Genomic DNA, 17,899 nt, shown 5'->3' with positions numbered 1-17,899 from the left:
TTCTAGAGCGATCCCTGGAAGAGCTTATGAAGATATCCCCCAAGAAATTCCAGAAAAATCCCACAAAAAAAAAGAAATATCCCTGAAGGGATTCCTAAAGATTTCCAGAAAAAAATCTTGGAGAAGTTCACGGGGAAATTCATGAAGTCATTCTTAAAGAATTCCCGGAAGTTGTTCCTGAAAAAATCCCTGAAGGAATTTGAGATGGCCTTTCTGAAGGAGTTCATGGAGAATTCTTTGATACTGATACTTCCAGCATCTCTAGGAGAAGTGCGTCAAACATTTCCGGAAAAGTCCCTAAAGAAATTCCTGCATGAATTCAAGAAGGAATTCCCAGACAAATCCCAGAGGAGATTATGAAGAATTCCTCATGGAATTCCAGGAATAATGTCACAAAGAATTTAAGAAAAAATTTCTTCAAATCCCTGAAAAGGTTTTGGAGAAATTCCCGGAGAAGTCCCTGCAGTAATATCTGAAGGAGTTCCTGGAGGAGTCTCTAAAAAGTTCCTTCAAAAATCCACGAAGGAGTTCCTGGAGAATTCCCTAAAAGAGTTCCCTAAAGGAATCTGAGACGAAATTCCTGAAGGAGAAATCTCATCAGCAATTTCAAGAAATTTTTCAAAGATTTCCAAGAAAATCCCTGAATCAGTATATAGAGGAATTCAAGAAGAAATTCTTAAAGAAATTCTCGAAAATCTACTAGAGATATCACTGAGGGAGTTCCTGAAGGAATCCAGGAAGAAATTTATAAAGAAATTCCTCAAGGAATTCCGGGGAAATCACACAGAGATTAAAAGTCTCTGGATAAATCCATGAAGAAATTTGAGAAGGACTTCCATCTGGAGTTACATCTGGAGTTACATCTGGAGTTACATCTGGAGTTCCTCAATGGTCTCATTTGGGCCCATTATTATTTATTCTGTATGTAAACGACATTTCTGGAGCAACATTTGAAAAGGGCATACAAGCATTGGAAAACAATGACTTCACACGTCGCTCCTGAGCCCCCCTCAGCTTATTCACAAAAACTAAGACCGTTATCAGATAGAGCAAACATCGATCTTTCGGATAACGTTGTTCATTTTCGTGGGCGGGCTGCTGTTATGTCCTACGGAGCGTTTTAGAAAAAAGACACAAGACCTCTTGGACCCTTTTCAAATGTTGCTCCAGATTTCCTTCATTCTTAAAAAGTTAAAGCTCTCATATATGCCGATGACATGAAACTCTTCCTAGAAATAGTAAACGATGAAGACTTGCACACTTTTCAACAGGAAATCGATAGGTTTTATGTGTGGTGTAAAAATGCCTTTTACAACTGAATGTGAAAAAATGTAATTTCATAGCCATAAGTAGGAAACATAGTACACCAGATGTAACAATATTATTAGGTGATCAACAGGTAGACAAATGCGTCAGAATCAGGGATTTGGGAGTGATTTTAGACTCCAAACTAACTTTTACTGATCATTATAATACAGTTATCAACAAAGCAAATAATATGTTAGGCTTCATAAAACGATTTCGTTATCATTTTCACGATCCATATACAGAAAAAACATTATATGTAGTCTATGTACGTTCAAATTTAGAATACTGTAGCATAGTTTGGTCACCATTTTCGGTTACACATGAAAGTCGTATAGAATCAATTCAGAAACAATTTCTACTATTTGCGCTTCGCAAATTAGGTTGGACAAGGTTACCTCTTCCGTCTTATGAAGCACGATGCAGAGATGGCATGCTCCTCAGTGTGAGTGCAAGTGTGCGCGGTTTTAATACGAAAATGAGCTGCACTGTGCACATTTTAAGTGCGGAATGCCATCCGTGGCACGATGTATGCTCATTAACATTCAAACACTAAAAGAACGACGTGAATTTGCAATGTTATCATTTGTAAACGATATCGTTTCGCAGCGTATTGATTTGATAGAGCTTCTTTCAAAATTAAACTTTTATGCTCCCTCTCGACAACTACGTTATCCTAGTATTTTTTATACAAATCATCACCGTACTAATTATGCTAAATTTGGTCCCATCAACCAAATAATGACAACTTACAATAAATTTTGCGAAACTGTAGATTTTACTATGACAAAATCACAACTAAAAAAAAATATTTACTTCAAATCGTAATTAGAAATAAAATAAGCAAACAGTTCTAGTTTTAAGTTCAAATTGTATTGAAACGGTCTACTTATGATTGTCTACATGAAATAAATAAATAAATAATGGAATTCATTGGGAATTCTTTGATGGAGTTCCTTGAGAAATACTTCCAGCAACTCTATAAGAAGTGCATCAAAAATTTCCAGCAAAGTCCCTAAAGAAATTCCTGCATGAATTTAAAAAAGACATCCTGGACGAATCTCTCGAGAAATCACTGGAGGAGTTCCTGGAGGAAACCCTGAAGAAGTTTATTAAGAAATCTCTCAAGAAATTCGATGAATTATCACAAAAATAATTCATCAAAAATTCCATTAGAAATCCCTGAAGAATTTCTGGAAAAAGTCCTAAAGAAGTCGCTGCAGCAATATCTGAAGGAGTCCTGGAGAAATTTTTCCGGAAAGCCATGAAGGAGTTCCTGGAGTTCCAGGAATCCATGAAAAGTCCCTGGAAAATATCTAAAGGAGTTCCTGGAGGCATCCAAGACGAAGTTCCTGGAGAAATCCCTCAAGAAATTCCTGCAGAAATGCAAGGAAAAATCCTTGAGGAAATTAATGGTGAAATCCCAGAGGGAGTTGCTGGAGGGATCCCTTACTGGAGAAATTCCTCAAATAATTTCACTAAAAATCTCTGAAGAATCCCTGAAAAAAATCCTAGAAGAATCCCTGAAAAAATCCTGAAGAAAATCATGAAGAACTTTTTGGAGGAAACTCTGAAGGAACTTCGAGGAGAATCTTGGAATTAACGCCAGGAAAAACCTCTAACACAACTTTTACAAGAAAGTTTGAAGGAACTCCTGAATAAATCCCTGGACAAATTCCTGGAAGAATCACTGAAGAATTTCCGGAACCAATCCCTGATGGAGTTCCCAGAGGAAGCTGCAAATTTTCTGGAGGAATCCCTGCAGGAATAACTGAAAACCCCTTGACAGAGCTTTTAAAGAATTCCTGAAGGAAACTTATTGAGAAATTTCTGAAGAAATTCTTGGAGGGATCCGTGAAGAAAATCACGGAGGAATGTCCGAAGGTACTATTTGAGACATTCTCGAATAAATTTCAGTAAAATCTCTTGATGGAACTTCGATGGAGAAATACCTGAAGGAATTCGTGGAAGATAGGCAGATTTTCTTCTGGAAAAACACCGCTCCGAGGACGAGCGTTTCAGCCAGCCAATTTGCTGACGCTTTAATAAATTGAAAGCCTTCTACTTTTTGTTTCACTTGGGAATCGCAGTGCAGAATTGCCAGTGACGTTTTTTCGGCGCAAATTTCTAGAATATTCAATTCACCGTTTTATAGTTTGTTCCTACAATAACCGAGATTAGGAACACTTGCAATCATGTCCGGCATAGTACTTTATCTTCCATATGGGGTCCAGAAATTCCCTCAAAAGTTTCTTTAGCAAATATTCCACAACTCTTCCAAAGCTCCCTTCAGAAATTATTCCAGGGTTTCTTTTAGAAACTTCTCTGGAGATTTTTTCCGAAACACTTTTTGAGATTGCTTCATAAATTTATTCAAGGATTCGTTTGAGAAATCTTCTATGGATTTCTTCCAAAACTGCTTCATGGAATTCTTCAGAAATTTCTCCATGAATTCGGTCTTAAAATTTACCATTTTTTTTTTCAGAAGATCCATCGGTTTCTTCAGAAATTCTTCCAAGGATACTGAAGGAAATTGCTCCAGGGCAACCTTCAAATATTTCCACAAAAAAAAATCTCCAAGACTTCCCATAGGCACCTTTTCAAACTCCGCCAGGGATTATTTTGGAAATTTTTCAAGGATTCGTTTAGAAAAACCTTCGGGAATTTCTCCATGAATCTCTCAAAGCGTTCTACAGGAATTGTTTTATAAATTCTTTTAAAGCTTTATTCATATATTTCCAGTGGTTCAAAATAAACAAAAAAACTTTTTTAATTCTTTCTTAAAGATGTCCACCAGGGATTTGTTCAGGAATTGCTCAATTCCACAGAAATATTTCCGGAAATTTCCTCAGGGATTCATTAAAAATCCAGTATGAATTCCTCCAGAGATCCTTACATTATTTCTGAAAACTTAACTAAAGATTCCTACAAGAGTCCATGCAGAGATTCCTTCAAAATTTTCTTCAGATGTTTTTTTTTCCAGAAGTTTCTCTGGCACTTTTTTAAGACTCTTTGAATTCACCCACGGATTCTTTAAGGGATAAATCCAGGATTCATTGCTACAGGAATGCTTCAGGAAATATTTCAAAAGTTTTTTTTTCTGCGGATCTTTACAGAAGCTTATTTCTTCAGAACTTCCGTCGGAAATATCTTCAAAAATATCTCCACAAAGTTTTCAGAATTGTAGAGATTTTTTCTGAAATTTCAGTAAAAGATTATTCGAAAGACCTTCCATGAAATTTTCAAGAAATTTCTCAAAAAAAATTCTTTAAAAACCCCACAGAGATTCTTTCGGAAATTCTTCCAAGAATTTCATTCAGAATTCCTTCAGGAATTCCTGCAGAAATTTCAACAATTATTATTTTTAGAAATTGCTCCTGCGTTTTTGTACTAGGATTTCTACAGAGATCTCTGCAGGAAATGTTTTAGATATTCCTCCAAGGATTTTCCGGAAGGTTTCCCAGAAGTTGCCCAAAAATACTAGAAGAGCTCTTGAAAGAAGATAGAAGTTTTAGAAATTCTTAGCAGATACTCTTCCTAAAGCAATTTTTGACCATATCTCTGAAGGAATTCCTGGATCAATACCTGGTAGGACACCTGAAGAAATTCTTTAAGATGTCTCCTCAATTCCTGGAGAAACCCTTAGAAGAATTTCTGAAGAAATCTCTTAAAAAATGTCTATAGAAATTCCTGTAGTAACTAGAGAAATCCTTAGAAGGCCTCCAAGAGATAACTCTGAAGGAGTTCTTACACAGAAAGAAAATCTTAAAATTAGGCTGACCGGAAACATGGATATTATGGAAAGCTGCTTCGCTTAATCGAAAATCGAACGTAAAAATTTGCGAATGTTCATGTAAACGAATCAAAACGAAGAACTTTTTGAAAATTACACGGTTTTCTGAAGTATTTGTCTGATTTCGCTGAAGCTCCATGCTGCGCTTTGAACATTAAGCGAGAGATGTCTGAACTTTACACGAATTACGTGTAATCACTCTTGGCGGCAGCGCAGGCTCAGCAGCAGCAGTCAGCCATATTGTCAAGTGTGTATTTTGTGTTCGCGAAGAATGGAACGTGAAATCTTTTAATTTCTTCAAGTTCTTCATGGTAATTTGTGGTTCAAAGAAATGATGTTTAGTTAAGATGTTCCCTTAAACTGTTGAACGTGGTTTAATTGTGGAAGACAACGCATGGATCAATTAAGGCGAAGTGAATATCTTGGTAGCATTGGCTGTTGCCTCCTGGACGTGATGATCAGTCAAGTTTATGCGTCATGCAAATTATTTCAAAAATAAAATCATTTTGATTCACAACCGCATCGTTTTTTTCTTAAACATTGAAAGACTTTTCCCCTAAACAGCGACAATTCCGGTGTCTCCGAAGGCTTTAGTAGTTTCGATTTTCCACCTCTGTTTTGTGTAGGTTGGTCATTTTTTTTCTTCACGGCATCTCCATAAGGCATCACCAAACACGCAGCACAATAAATTTACACGATCATTAAAATTCACAGCTGCACAGCAAAAGGGACGTGTAAAATTCAAGTCGAACAGAATTTTGTGCTAATACTGGCATTCCCTTTATGTGCATTATATTTAGCATAAATTTACATGGATTTTTAATACTGTGTAGAGGAATGTCGAATCCATGAAGTACTGATGAAATTTCTGAAGGAAATTATTTAGTTAATCACTGAAAAAATTTCTGATAAAAAAAATGTTGCTTTCATGGAAAATTTTGAAGAATACCTATATGAACTATATGCAGATATATGAAGATGAATTTCTTGAAAAATGCCAATGAATACATTGTGGAGTAGTTTCTGCAGGAATTGCTGTAAGAATCTTTGGAAGAATTCCGGAAAAATTTCTGAATGTTTCCCTAGAGAAAGGTCCGAATTTATTCTAATTTATTCTTTCCCTGGAGGAACTTCGGGAGAAACTTCTGGAGATCCCTGAAGATTTTTTTGAGATTTTTACAGTGCTTTCTAAATAAATGCCTGAGAAAATCTCTGAATACATGGCGTAATACATAAAGGAAACATCAACTATACTTTCTGAAAGAATAAATGGATTTTTTTTATTTCTAAAGGAAAACGCTAGAGTAACATCTGAAAGAAATTCTGAAAGAATCACCGAATCTTCGTCAACAAATATATCCTAGAATGGCTTCTTCTGAAGACTTCCTGGTGGTATTTCTTGGAGGGGGAATATCTAGAAGAATTTCTTGAGAAATTTTCTGAAGAACTCAAAGGAATACTCCAGGAGAAAATATGACAATACACCTAGAGAAGTTCTTCAAGAACAGTTTAAAGAAAACCATAAGGGAATGCATACACGAACACCTGTAGCAATATTGTAGGAATTATGCTGAAATCGTTCTAGAAAATTCTGCGAAAATCTTCTTTCTATCAAAATTTCGGAAAACATTTGGTAAATCCTTAAAGAATTCATACCACAAAAGTTCAGCCTATTGGACGCAGTGGCATAATTTCCCCAAAAGGGGAGGAAAAAAAATGTTCCATTTCTGCTCTCAACAGCCCATCCCTGATTGCGTCTCGGACACTCGCGCAGATTGGTTAATCTGTGAAACTCGATGCCAAACCTCGACTGACCGACAATAAACCTATCGAGAGGCGTAAGTATAGGACGCACGTTGTTGACTCCCAAGGCCAGCAGCAGCAGCAGCAGCGAGCAGATGTGTGACAGTTATTTACAGAACTCGACGGTACGCCTCACCACCACCACCGGTAGCCGGTTGTAGTAGATGATGATGGCGACGATGATGATTTATTTGATCTGGTGGTCGGTGAAATGGATCAATCTTGGACGCGTTCTGGCACTGCGGATGAGGCACTGATTGAATGGACACACCGACCGTCGTCATCGTCGCCGTCCGACAGAAGCGATCCGAGAAGACGTAGGTAACTGCACTTTTGCACGGAAGAAAAAGAGTTGGGGAGTTGAAGGTCTGCGATGCAGAGAATTGAAATCGCGGGTTCTCGCAGTGTTCGTTACCTGATGGGCAAAAGGTGCGCAATCAGTGAATCGATATCACTCATGTAACAATTATCATTCGCTTGATTGAATCCCGTCATGTCTGACTGGGAGTACATTCTCCTGGCTGGCTAGATGTGATGCAGAAGGGCTTCGAAACGGGAATGCACACATTTCCCGAGATGGTCATGTCTCGATTAAAACGGTAGCCCAGGAAATCGCTCATTGCGGGTAAATCTTGTTTGCACAGCTCCCCCTTCGCGGTCTCCATTCTCCGCAGTTTTCCGCTGGACTCAATGACCAGGGGTTGTGGTGCTCAGTGAAAGATGAAGCGACATTATCTGAGAAAAATGAACCACGTCTAAATTGCCGAGGGAATCTGGGTGAAGAATTTCTTATAGAGGGACATGATGAATGGGTTTTGAACATTGCAACAATGTCCATTACTCTGAACATGATACCTATGGTCACGATTACGCATAGGTAAGCCATACCCACCGGCAAATGTTAATCATCACAAGTACATCCTATCGCTGATTGAAAGAAGGAAGGCCTGTATCCCGATCGGGAAGATAAATCGTAAAATAAATAATACAGAAACAAAACATACCAGAATAAAAACAGGCAGCAGCTGCTGTTTCGGCAGTGCAATTTTATCATTCAAGTCAGACGGCGTTTTTTCATCGCACCTCGAAGGCGTTCAAAGGCGATCCTCGCCGTCCACCCCGCCTTGAACGGACATCTTCCAGCGCCGCCACCGCCGTAGCTGATCCCCCCTCCAATATATATTGTTTACCAGAAATTAAATATTTTGGATTCGTATCACGCTGTTAATTACAATCTTTGTGCAAGAGGGAATTTTTTCGGTTGCCTCCTCCTTCGGAAGATGGTTCGGTCTCGGTCGCTCCCTTTTCTTGTACGTTTTTTTTTGCAATTCTGTTCTGGTGCGGAACGAACAAACGACATGCGCGGCTTCCACCCAGCCAACCAACGGGAGTAGTGGAAAGGAGATCCGTGTTCGCGTTTGGCAGTTCTTTGCCTGGTTAAACATCTTAAAATCTTTAATTAGGCTTCCGTTTTGCTGTGCTCGCAAACAGTCCTTAGCGATTTGTACCGAGATGATCGTATGGGAGATGGTTGTAAGACATTAAATAAATTCACTTGGGTTGATGCGTGTACATTTTTCGTAAAACGCTTCTGATATTTTATAACATACCGTCGTTGGGGGTGAGAATGGGTCAAAAAAGGATACTCAAAGATTGTTTGTTAAATAACAAATGCAATTGAAGTCAGAATAACTTTTTATTTGGTATGTATACTCTTCTATGTGGTTATGATAGTTTAGCAAGAAAGTATCATATTAAATGAATTGCTTACTAAACTACAAATGATTGAAAATTGACCCAATCTCACCCCTTAGAGGGGGTGAGAATGGGTCAAAGTATTCAAAATCGCCTATTCAAAAATATAAGTTAATTTTATTGATCATATCTAGTAAAGCTACTTGAAATACGATGTAATCATTACGAATTAAGACTTAGGTAATTTTAAAAGATGGTAAATCCGCCTAAAAGGGCTAATACATCCGAAAAAATGGTTGAAATTTGATAAAATAACGTTTGCATGTTGTATCGCCATTTTTAGCCACCATAATCATCCTCATTTAAAGTTTCAACCTCCATGAGAGGAGGGGGGATTGCAATGAGGGAGGGGCGCATTGAAAGATTGATTAAAAAATATATTTTAGTATACTGCATAAGACATGTTTAACCAAACCCTCCGTTATAAACTCTTACGTACATGATCTTTGGCCTCTATATAGCCAAAGCAAATCACTCCATCTCAAGATAGAGGGTCGATCAAATATTATGTTACACAACATTTCACATTATTAGAACCTCTCCCGCAATAACATTTAAAAAGATTTTTGAATATTTTTTTTTGAGCCCTAGCAAAACGATAGATTTATTCTTCTTTCTTCAGTATTTTCTATGTATTTTATGAATGATCCTTATATGACACTATTTTCGAAAAAAAAAAACGTGGTTTTATGAAGATACGGTAACATGGCACCACTCTAACGTCAAATGGGGACTGGAAAACTAGTTAAATTTTTAGATAAGTTTATGTGCACTCGATAATTTGCTTGACCCAATCTCACCCCCATTCTTAATATTTAGACATAGGGTCGAAAGTATTGACTTTTAAAATAAAAAGAGCAACGACAGCCCGTTTTTTTTCATTGCATCAACCAGGTAATACCTACAGCTAACCACTTATAAGAAAATTTATGGTAAGGTACTTGTGTTAAACATTCCGAAGGAGAAATTTTTTCAGAGTGATTTACTAGTAGCTTCATCATATAAGTTTAGCCACAAATTTAACAAAAAACGATTATTGCCAAACATCTTAATCTGCATCATGACGTGTGAAAACATCTCCTCTTTGAAATAATATAAAGTTTTAAATATAAATTAGCGATAGTTGATAAGCTATTTCAAATTTTATATTTCTCCGTTTTGACCCAATCTCACCCCCCAGACCCATTGTCACCCCCATCGACGGTACTAGTTATGCTGGAACACAGCTTCAAACAAGCATTAGCACTAGCGAAAACCAAGCTTGTGGAACTACTCATTTTTTCCGACACATCAAACGTATCGCAAAAGTTGTGTACGAATTACATCTTTTAAGCTGCTTAAGGTGAAATCTTAATTGAGTTTTCAGTAGTTCAAATCCAAAGCTTCTGATAACGGTTTAAACTGAAAAATAGATCGATTGGTGGTAATTCTTAAGCACAAACCATCATTTGGATCATAAGAATTGTGCTCTTTAAAATTCGAAACATGGTTTCGTCATGACCTCGCCGTAATCGACATATGCTGAACTTGATCAAAATTTTGGAACCTCTTGGCTGATGCGAAAGTAAAAAGTGCATAAAAAGAGGTAATTTTGTGCATAAATTAAGTCAGCGCTTTAATGAGAGAATCTTACGAGAACGGGTCGTTTTCCTGATTATTTAATATGGGGCCAAGGGGGTGCCCAGAAAGTTCCCAGAAAGCTTAAAAAGGGGGTTCCAAGAGCCTTCATATGCGTTCAAGGGGATTGTTTCAGAAAATTTCAGGTACCTTTTGAGGGCTCCGACAGTGGGCGTTTGGGATTTCGGGGTTTTCAGGGGCATTTTGATAGCATTAGCGGAGTAGCAGGGACGTTTCAAAATATGGGGGGGGGGTCTCAAGAGCCTTTGTACTTACAAGAGGTTTAAGGGACGTTTCAGAAAGGATGGGAACACTCATTTGCAAAGAGTTACATTCACTTGCTATTTTCTCATCTCAGAAGCGTGCAATCAAGAAACGATGTATGGACGACTTTTGCCTTGTGATTTGGTCTGAAAATTTGCCGAATAGAGTAAGGGTCGCACATGCATACCACAATCGTGACAGAGCTATGAAAGCAACTCTTCACGATGTGAGTGTAATTTACACAAATTTTCACCTCGTGGAGAGTTGCCTTCGCAGCTTCCTCGCGACTTTGGTATGCGTGTGCGACTCTTACTCTATTCGGCAAACTTTTAGACTGAATCACAAAGCAAAAGTCGTCTATACATCGTTCCTTGATTGCACGCTTCTGAGCTGAGAAAATAACAAGTGAGTGTAATTCTTTGCAAGTGAGTGTTCCCATCCCTGGTTTCAGGAAGTTTCAAACGCATTTCAAGAGCGTTCCTAGAGGTTTTAGGAGCGCTTCATAGCATTACAGGGGCGTTTCAAGGGGTTATCTGTAGCCTTTCTAATTGATTATGCACAGCAAAAAAATTCTTGTGATATCACTTCATTTTCGCTGCACATCAGTCGCGTCGTAAAAGTGATGTAAAAATTACATCATTTTCATGCAACAAATTAGCCGCCGCAGCTTGAAAGTGGATCAAGCAATCGCTAGAACCGGATCTATAGTTGAATCATATATAAGTAAAATAATGGCATGGATTCGTACACTGATCCGCTGATTGTGAGGCGTATCCCTTACCTCTCGGCTATTTCACCGAGTTAGAAGGATGGTGATTGATATGATACTGCTTCTAGGTATCTGCTGGAATGGGTTTGTTGATACTTTCCGGTGCCAACCAGGGTGTGCATGGTGAGTGTGATAATTGTTGGAAAACGATGTAACCGAGTGAAATTACGTTCGAAATTGGATACGTCGCCAGAAATTACGTGCCTGGATATTACAAAATTATTTGCTGTGTGATAATTTCAAGGGCGTTTCAATGAGATTACGGAGGTTTCATGAGGGTTTCGAGGCATTTTAGAGCAGGATCTTATCATGGGGATTTCAGGAAAATCCTTGAATTGAAAAGGTTTCGGAAGCATTTCAAATGGATAATGGGTATTTCAAGGGCGTTTCAATGGGAATATAGAAGTTTCAGGTCTCTGAAAATGCTCTAAAACATTCGAAGTCCCTCTAATCCTGATGGGCTCCATGTAACGTACTTAACATCCTCCGAAACCACCGAAAACGCCTCCCTAACACCTCTGAAATTCGCCGATGTAACGCACATCGAGGTGTAACACACCTGAGGCCAGGCTTGTCCGCACTGAGCGCATGAAAATGCCGCTCTTTGGATTTACACCATCAAGCACATCATAAATTAGAAATATTTTCATCTTATCAGATAGAAGGATGTTGAAATATTGTAAATGTCATTTCGAACTGTCAAAAAAACCGCACCGCAGAGCCACACGGAGCGCGCAAAGAGATTTTCACCCGGGTGAAAACACTCTAGTGGATTTCACTTTGAACGGCCCGTGCGGCGCTGCGGTGCGGTTTTTTGACAGTTCGAAATGACATTTACAATATTTCAACATCCTTCTATCTGATAAGATGAAAAGATTTCTAATTTATAATGTGCTTGATGGTGTAAATCAAAAGAGCAAAATTTTTATGCGCTCAGTGCGGACAAGCCTGCCTGAGGCCATCCGAAATCTTTAAAAATGCATCCTTAACGGCTTTAAAAGCCAAAAAAATCTCCTGAAGTCTCTGAAATCCCAACGAAATCCCTCTGAAGCACCCTGGAACCCCATGTAACGCACCTGAGACTCTCAGCCTCAGGAACCCCTACAAGCGTACCCGTTACGCCCCTGAAACCTATCAAAAATGAATCTTCCTGAAATGCCTTTGACATCCCTTCAAAACATTCATGGGTGAACGCGCTACAACGGACCAGATGTTCGCCATCAGCCAGGTGTTGCAGAAATGCCGTGAATACAACGTGCCCACACATCACTTGTTCATCGATTTCAAATCGGCGTATGGTACAATCGATCGAGAACAGCTATGGCAGATTTTGCACGAATACGGATTCCCGGATAAACTAACGCGATTGATCAGGACGACGATGGGTCGAGTGATGTGCGTAGTTCAAGTATCAGGGACACTCTCGAGTCTTTTCGAATCTCGCAGAGGGTTACGGCAAGGTGATGGTCTTTCGTGCTTGCTGTTCAACATTGCGTTGATGTAGGTAATAAGGAGAGCGGGGATAAACACGAGTGGAACGATTTTCACGAAGTCCGTTCAGCTGCTTGGTTTTGCTGATGATATTGATAATAAAGCTCGTAAATTTGAGATGATGGCGGAAACGCACATCCGACTAAAGAGTGAAGCCAGGCGAATCGGATTAGTCATTAATGTGTCGAAGACAAAGTACATGATGGCAAAGGGCTCAAGGGAGGAATCACCGCACCCGCCACCCCGAATTTATATCGACAGTGATGAAATCGAGGCGGTTGAAGAATTCGTGTACTTGGGCTCACAGCATTGAAATTCAGTAGGAAATCGAGCTTACTTTGGACTCCGCAGAAATCTACGATCGAATAAAGTTCGCCGTAACACGAAGTTAACTATCTACAAAACGCTGATTAGACCGGTCGTCCTCTATGGGCACGAAACATGGACCCTACGTGCAGAGGATCAACGCGCCCTTTGGGTTTTCTAACGGAAGGTGTTGCGTACCATCTACGGCGGAGTGCAGATGGAAGACGGGACTTGGAGAAGGCGAATGAACCACGAGCTGCATCAGCTGCTGAGAGAACCAAAGGACCATTCATAAACCACGTATACTTTTTGGGGGAGGGAGGGGTCTGACCAAAGTCTACGCTCCATACAAATTTCAATTTTTTTGTATGGACGAAAGTTTACGGGGTGGAGGGGGGGGGGGGGGGGGTCTGAGATGGCCAAAATTTGGTCTACGTGGTTTATGAATAGCTCCCAACCATTTTCCATACCGCAAAAATCGGGAGGCTCGGTGGGCGGGTCACGTCATCAAGATGTCGGATAGCAACCCGACTAAAATGGTTCTCGAGAGTAATCCGACCGGTACAAGAAGACGTGGAGCGCAGCGAGCTAGGTGGGTCGACCAAGTGGAGGACGATCTGCGGACCCTACGCAGAGTGTGGAACTGGAGACAAACAGCCATGGACCGATTGGAATGGAGACGGCTACTATGTACAGCAGAGGCCACCCTGGCCTTAGCCTGACCGGTAAGGTAAGTATCCCTTCAAAACCCTCTCGGACTCACCGTAACGCACTTAAGACCCTTTCGAAACCTCCAAAAACGCCTCAGTGACGCCTCCAAACCACTCAAAAATCCTCTGATGTTTCCTGAAATGCCACCGAAATCACCCTGAAGCCTCCCTGGACTCCATGTAACGCACCTGAGTCTCACACTTCCGGTTCTCCAGCTACCCGAATGACTCTCACAGTTTTTAGGGCCACTGACTGAAACTTCAGTGCGTGTAACGATAGTATGCTACATAAGCCGTGACGGTAAAAGCATTACTACGATAGTGGTACAAAAATACTATTCGGCTGACTGCCAGCAACCCCTAGGGAGTCCCTGAAACGCTCCCTGAACCCTGAACCCCTGAACCCCCTAACTCCCTGAAATACCCCTGTGGCTTCCAGATACTTCCTCTGAAACCGTTTTGGATTCCTTTTCATTCAAGACCCTCTAAAACACCCCTGAGGCGCTCCAGATACTCCCTTAACCCCCTTGAAACGAATTCCCTAATACCTGAGATCCCCTAAAACGCCCCTGAAATTCCCTGGAACGACCTTAAGACCAGCTGAAGTGCCACTAAGCCTCCTGTAACCCTTGAGACCTCCTGAAATACCGTCAAGACCTCCTGAAACCTCCTAGTACCCCCTGAAATGCACCTAAAATCATCTGAAATACCTCTGATACCCTTCTGGACTCCCCTGGAACCCGTTGAAATCTCTTGCAGCGCCCCTGAGACCTCCATTTGGGAAATAAGTCGGGACTGCCGAAATAGATTTTTTACCTGAATGGATTCATTTCCTAACTGGTGGATTTAGCTCATTACCTAAATGGATTTCAAGGTTGCAAAGCAGTTTGTGGAGAGGCTGGGTCAAGGCATTCAAATGTAAAGGGAGAAGGGTCAGAAGCGTTTCCAGGCGTTTCAGTGCGCATCAGGAAGTTTCAGAGGGCTTTAAGGAGGCAACATAAGCTCTCAGGGGAACGTCATCGGGATTTCAGAGGCGTTGCAAGACATTTCAATGCGTTTCAAAGCGTTTCAAGATGTTTCCGGAGGTTTCAGAGGCGTTTATAGGCCTTCATAGGACTTCAGCAGCTTTCAAGTGAATTTCGCGGAGGTTTCATAGGAGTTGAAGATCCATTTCAAACCCTTTGAAAGTGCTTCAAGGTCCCGGGCCGAATGTTTAATAAAGCTATAATAATACTAATGTTGCAGGAGGTTAGTTTTAGGCTTCAGTGGCTTTTAAGTAAATTTCACATAGATATCGTGGGGATTTTAGAGATGGTTTAAAGCGGTTCAAGGCTAAAACGCCAAAACGGGCGTTTTATGAGGTTTCCGGGGAGTTTAGGAGGCTTTAGAGGCACGCAGGTAAATTTCATGGAGGATGCATGAGGGTTTTGGAGGCATTTCAAAACGTTTCAGGGCCTTCCAGGAGATTTCAGAGGGTTTAAGAAACTTCAGAGGCTCTTAGCTGAATTTCATGTGGGTTTAAAAAACGTTCCAACGCGTTTCAAGGCGACTTAATACGTTTCAGGGCGTTTCAGGAGGATTCCGGGTTTCTGAAGCCTGCAGGTTAATTTCACTGAGATTTCATGTTTCAGAGGTGTTTCAAAGCATTGCAAGGCATTTCAATGCGTTTCAGGGCTTCTCAGAAGGTTTCAGAGGAGCCTTAAGGGGCTTCAGAGGCTCTCAGGTGAATTTAATGGAGGTTTCACGGGAGTTTCATTGGCGTTGAAAAGCGTCCAATGCGTTTCCAGACATTTCAGGGCGTTGCAAGAGGTTCCTCAAACCGATAATAAACTCACCACTTGACAGCACATGGATGCATGAGGCTATGTAAGCATAAATGTCCTTCATAATGCGCCAATACATCACTGATTATGCTTGTAGATCCAATGACCTAAACACCAGGGAGCCCTCGGATACATCTGTACAATCATAGAACCCAACACTTGATAGAACATAGATGATTGGGGCTATAGGAGTATGAACCGCATTCATATTTTTTATATATACAACTAGCAGCTTTCGTTGATTTGATGAACTTTACGCCTTTACTCAAGGAGACCCTTAAAGAATCATTGAACTCATCACTTAAGGCGAAACTAGAAGCATTTCCTCCCTTTTTGGTTTTTGATTTTTTATTAAATAACGAAACAATATTTTCAAAATCGGTTTCACATGTAGAGTATGGATTAAGGTATCTTCTGATTTTTTTTTTGTGGTGGAAAATGTTTTTCGTTGTTGCAGAAACCATTTTTGAACAAAATTTCACAAAAAATGTGATAGAATTCGGGGAATCTGTGTATCAGATGATAACGCCATTTCGCGACCTTCCAGATCGTTCACACTAACTTGAAGCTCTGAGTTTCAGGTTTATGCTTATAACAGCAGTCATATTCGTTTTACAAAGTAATGAAGCATAACAAGCAATGGCTACTGGACCTACTTGAGGACTGATAGATATAATTCTATACTTTTGAGGCATTGTTCAGGCTTGTCCAAACTGTTCATGGATTCAGTGCTTGATATCATGGGGTTGTATGAATTTTTTTTAAATTAGTTTTGGATTGTCCATATGAGCCTCTCCAATTGATTGATTGATTGATTTGTCTTTATTAGAGAGACTTTCAGCCCTTGGCTGGTTCGTCTCTGAGCCTCTCCAAATTAAGGCTAATCGAGCATTATTTTGTATTGCAAATTTTCATGATTTCAGCATACTTTCGATCACCCAGCGCAACGAGTACTGCTGAAAGTGTAACAGGGCCAACATAAATACTACACCTACCAGCTTCGCAGTCTTATCCAACCGAGGTTCGCTTTAACGATTCTGAAATTATGTGGCGGAAGAAAGACGAGCAGCAGCAGCAGCAGTAGTCACCTCAAGGCAAACCATCAGCCGGCCGCAAAAACCACCATTCATCGCTATCTCCCAGGAAGAAGGCGTACTTACGGAGATGATGGCCATTGCTCTGCAAATGGGCAGAACGTGTCTGACCCAAAGCAAACATTAATAGCCGAGGACGTCTTCGACAAGTATTAGCGCCAGGCTATGTACCCATCACCACCACCGTCATCATCATCAGCCAGCAGTGTCTCCTTACACTCACCTCCACCTCATCCTCTTCTACTGGCTGCGTGGTGCGGTGGAACCGAAGAAAAATCAATAGCGCAAAAGAGCGCATCTCCTCCTTTCATCAGCTCGTCGATACACAAACGGCGATCGTCCTCGTTACCTCCCCGCCATCGCAGCCCCAACCTCTTCCACCATCAGCCAGCATATATTCTGGCCACCGCAACGACCGACCGACGCAAGTTATCCGCGCACCGTATGATGATAGTTATGGGCACTGAAACTGCATGCTCGCTGCGGCTCCAGTAATCGAGAAAGCCACGCTCGACGTTCAGGAGAAATTATGAAGAACGAGCACCAGAATTGTTCCTGATGCCGTTTGGAATGAGGCTGATGCAGCCAGAGCACTACCTTCTAGGTTTCGGTACAGTGGTGGCCGAAACGATGGAACTGCCGGTGACTGCCGATGCTGGTGAATGGCATCCTTAACTTCCCTCAGCGTGGGAGTTGGTTCGTTCCGTCCTTCGCTGCACTGGCGTCGTCGTTTCCTCCGTTACCGTGGTCTCCCGTGCCTACGTTCTCCACCATTTGATCACCTCACGTCCGTCCGTCAAGAGGCCTCCGTCTTTATCACTGCATATTTCGGCTCGCGGCACGAAGCCGTTGCGGGATGCGTTGAGCTTCTGATAGAACCTCCGTGTTTCTTGAGAACGACACAGCAGTACCATTTCTTCGCACTCCGCTTCTTCCAGGCGGCGCTGTTTTCCCGAAAAAGGCGGGTCTGCTGTTGCCGCTTCTGTTTGTAACGTTTTATGTTCTGTCGGGTCCCTTGCTGCAGCATTGCCACCCTCGCTGCATTCTTCTCCTCCAAAACCGTTCTGCACTCTTCGTCGAACCATTCGTTCCGTCGATTCCGTTCCACGTACCCGATGCCATCGGGCCGATGGTGCTCCCGGCTGTGTCCAGCAGTACTCCAGCAGTCC

Source organism: Aedes albopictus, chromosome 3 (assembly GCF_035046485.1).
Source record: "Aedes albopictus strain Foshan chromosome 3, AalbF5, whole genome shotgun sequence".
In the NCBI taxonomy this organism is placed as follows: domain Eukaryota; kingdom Metazoa; phylum Arthropoda; class Insecta; order Diptera; family Culicidae; genus Aedes; species Aedes albopictus.
Note: the sequence above shows the minus strand (reverse complement) of the source record.